This window comes from Camellia sinensis, chromosome 1 (assembly GCF_055761805.1).
Source record: "Camellia sinensis isolate YWXY chromosome 1, ASM5576180v1, whole genome shotgun sequence".
Classification (NCBI taxonomy): domain Eukaryota; kingdom Viridiplantae; phylum Streptophyta; class Magnoliopsida; order Ericales; family Theaceae; genus Camellia; species Camellia sinensis.
Genome location: NC_138961.1, coordinates 4,643,243 through 4,647,500, shown reverse-complemented (window position 1 = coordinate 4,647,500; position 4,258 = coordinate 4,643,243). Strand labels below are relative to the sequence as shown.

General features: G+C 44.7%; 1 protein-coding gene across 1 annotated transcript in view; it reads right to left on the bottom strand.

Annotated features, from left to right (window-relative positions):
- Positions 1-1,857, bottom strand: part of LOC145791122 (NADH dehydrogenase [ubiquinone] iron-sulfur protein 2) — an 8,898-nt gene extending 7,041 nt beyond the window's left edge. The window contains exon 1 of the mRNA XM_082871105.1: positions 1-1,857. This exon is cut by the window's left edge and continues 259 nt beyond it. The gene's annotated coding sequence lies outside the window, so the exon portion shown is untranslated.
- Positions 1,858-4,258: the final 2,401 nt, after the last annotated feature.

Below are 4,258 nucleotides of genomic sequence, written 5' to 3'. Positions count from 1 at the left end.
GTGAATAACGGCTCTGCTATGAAAGAAAGCGGCAGACAGACTAATTTGGCCGGTATTCCCTAATGAGTGGCTTTAGGAGATTAGGGTCCCCCCAACTATCCTCCACCCATCCGCGGAGGGTTTCCGTATCCGTCTCTGCGGAGATCTCCAGATCGTAAGACATTATCGCCTTCGCGGCACTGGAGTATATTTCCGTCCTTTTCGGAAAGTACACGGACAGCCGCCCTTTTCCCTTTTCACAATGTTCGTGAAGTTGCTCACGAATCAAAGTGTGAATGTCCCTTCGAAGTGCCGCACGCTCTTTTTGATCAGGAGCGGGGTGGGCAACTTCCGTCGGTGCTGGCGCCTGCGGCAGCGCCTCTGGAGCCGCCCCCTGGAGCCAGCGGGTTCTGAATGACCTCCCTCTCACGGTTAAAAAAGTGATTAACCATCTCGAAAAAATCCATATCGTCCATCCGAAAAACGTGTCTCAATTACAGCCAACTCCCCTGTCTGTTTCCCTATCGAAAAACCAACCCTACTCCATTTTTTCTAGAAATGCTAACCAAGTGACACACTGGGGCCATGGGTCATGAAAGAGGTTGATCCCCATCCCCCTTAACTATGTATGGCCAATGAACTCCTCGCTTTAGTCCGTTCTTTTACTTCTTTGGGCTCGGGTCGATAGTAGCCGTGGTAGTAATGTCCCGGACCCGGCTACCGCCCCGAGGCGCCGATCGGGAAAGTCATAAAGGGACGTTAAACGTAATTCTAGGAGGGCGTTACCACAACAAAAAACCGAGTCTTGGCAGTTCAAGTGAAAGTTTATTAGACTAGTCCCACTAAGATGGCGGGAAAACTGACTTCCGAGAGAGCTGCTTTCGCCTCGGTAATTACCTAACGAGAGAGAGCCGATGCAAAAGTAGCCCTTTACGCGAGCCAGACAGACTTATCTCTGCTAACTACCTTTTATATAGACTGGAAGTTAGAGAGATACTAAGGTATAGTGCTGTTCCCAGAGAAGGCTGTTTCATGCTAGGCGTCCAGACCTACTACGCCCGAGCCGCATCCCCGGCACACTTGCTATATCCACTAACGCTTCATCCCACTTCATCCTACCAACTATACCTGATATAAAGCCGTTCTATAACAATTCAAGACAACAAGAAAGCAAGAAAACGATAGCGATCGGTTTGGGAGCGTCACCGGGGAGTTATGCTTTTTCTCCCGCCTCAGCTTCGCGGATGGGAGGAGGGCGAGAGCGGAGCCCGCACGCTCTATGCTTTTCCCCAGCTTTCTCTCCAGTAAAAGATTAGCTCGTACCCCCTCTGTCTAGGGATTCCTGGGGCATGAGTTAAGCATATAGTTGATTGCTCTTTCTTTCGATTGAGCGTCGGTACTTTTGGAGTCTCTCTCTGTAGGCGTGCAAAACAACAGAGCCACTGCTCTTCGAGGCGGTGAGGTGGACAATCCCTTACTTCAGCTTCAGAGGAGCATCTTTGCATGAATCAATACTAACTCCCCAGTCAGCTGACCCTCGATTTCGGAGATTATAGCAGAAGAACTCCGTAACGGCGGGGAAGGGTTTCGCCTCGAATCCAAACGATTTCTCGTTTTTCTTCTCTTAAGATATTTCTAGTTAGGACTTGATCGAGGGATCAATTGACTCCGAAACATAAAGTAACAAGACCAGAACCCCGTGTGGACTATGAACCAACAAAAAGAAGAATGACTTTGAGCTCTTGTTCGAGTTCTTCCTTGATGACCGGAAGGGGAGACAGAAGTATAAAATGCCTCTTCCCCCTGGAGGCTTTCTGGCATTTCATCTTTCTTGATTTTCGGAATGGGAAGCTCTCTGATCTTTCCTTCGAGTTCGAGTTTTTATTTTATAGAAGAATGGTAACAAAAAGAAGAGCGTCAGCTCCTAACTCTAATGCCTCTAGGAATAAATCTGCACAAGGTCAAGGAGGAAAAGCTCCCCCACGTCAAGTCTACAGGCCAACGGACAACACCATCCAATCATCCTTTGATAATACATATAATCTTCCAAACTACAGACAATCAGACGGAGCAGAATCTTTTTTATGTTAATAAAGAAACTTCTCAGCACATATAGATTTCTGCCGATCCTTCAACCAGTACTGCTTCTCATGATTCTCAGTTGAGGGTTGATTCTTCTCATCAGGTAATAGTAGATGCCATTGACTCATCTCTGGCTGCTAACAATTCCAATGTTGATAATTCTGGTATTCAGGCTATTATGCCTATTATCTCTCAGCCTGATCATGAACTCATAAACACCATGGAGTCTAATATATCCCTTGTTTGACTGAAATCCAAAGATGATGCTAACGTTCCAAAGGAACAAGCTGCTCAGACTAAGGGATACTTATCGGACTTTGAACCTATGAGAGAAGCAAACACAGGAATTTCAGGTGTAAGGAATTATCTCAAGTGTTATCTAAAGCTTCTGAATCCTACAAGCAGCAGCCAGATACATCTGTCAAAGTACAAGAATCGAACTTGAAGAGCTCCAGAAGGGTTACTAGAGCGTTGGCTCGTTCTTCTCAAACTTCTTCCATTGTTAGCCATGATTAATAACCTCTTGTGGAATATCAGAGGCATAGGCAACATCAAATCAAGAAGGAGGGTTGCCAAGCTTGTAAAGATGTATAATATATCGTTGATTGCTATTCTTGAACCTCTTCACCATGCTAATAAGATTCAGGAATTCTCCAACAGAATTGGTTTCAACTTTTCATTGGCAAATCAAGAGGCAGATGAGAAAATATGGCTCTGTTGGAATCATGAAGTGAATGTAGTGCTTGTCGACGCCTTTGAACAGTGTATCACAGTCGACATCGGCTTCCTTAATTCTGATCTGGTAAGGCTTACCATTGTTTATGCAAAGCAACGGCTTCTTTGGGAAAAACTTCAATTACTGTCCTAAGACATACAAGGTCCATGGATGGTTGCGGGTTATTTTAACGCAATTTCAGATGTGTCTGAAAAACTTGGTGGCAGACCTCAAAATCTTGTATCTTTAGAGGAATTCAATACAATGATTAATGATTGTGGCATCATTGACTGCGGTTATGAGGGCAGCAAGTATACCTGGTAGAATAACCCATAAGGTGGGGGCTTTGTTTGGGCGAGGCTTGACAGAGTTTTCACTAATCCGGCTTGGGCTGATGTTTTCTCCTCTACTATGGTAAAAGACTTACGACGCTCAACATCAGAGCATTCTCCTATGCTTATCCAGATTGACGAAGGTGTGTCTTTTCATCCATCTTCATTCAAATGTCAGAACATGTGGATTAAACACCCCGACTTCTTACAAATTTTAGAGTATTCGTGGAATTTGCCTGCTTGGGGTTCTTCTTTTGACATATTTTTTCAGAGACTTAAGAGCGTAAAACAACATATTAAAATCAGGAATAAGGATATCTTTGGCAACATCTTTGATAATGTGAAGAAAGTCGAAGACAAACTGCTACAAGCTCAAATTGCTTTGGAACATTGTTGAACTGATGGGAATTAAAAAGCTTTTAATGAAGCCAAAGAGGATCTGAACCATACTCTTCTCATGGAAGAGACCCTTTGACGTCAGAAATCTGGTATTCAATGGCTTAAAGAAGGTGACAAGAACACCAGATTTTTAGTTATATAGGGTAGGCTAGAAACAGAAGTGGATTAGGGTTGAGGGATCCACCATCTACTTCCCAGTATTTGGGTCGGAACCCTCTTCTCAAATGCTCCTCCTTATAGGGTAACCACATGGAGTGGTCCTATGGAGAGGTGCACCTTGGCTACCCTCACTTCTGTATTTTGTATACTGTGGGGCGCCCTTTAATGAGGAAGTTGCCTTCTTGGTTGAATAAGGCAAGAATTATGGATAGAGTTTTGGGGTTATTACCTGCTTGCTCCACTATATAATTCTGTTTTCTGGAGTTACGATAACACAACTGTTCCTTGTGAGGGGTCAGGTGTAGTTCAAATGTCATTTAGTACGCTACCTGTCATAGCTCTGACAGGGTGGCGATGCCCATATCCACCAGTTCTGGTGGGTGTGGAAACCGGAAGTCTCATGTTGTTCGTCAGCACTATGGCATGATCGGATTGTACCAGTGACAAGTGTTTCGGTGGTTAGTTTGACATTAGGATCCTCTCAGCTATCTAAGTGCCACTCGTTGGAGTGTGGTACTTGCTTGACAGCTGGGATCTTTCCTAGGTGATGGCTGGGACTGCGTTTTCTTTGGGGACGCAGGTTTCCATCTGA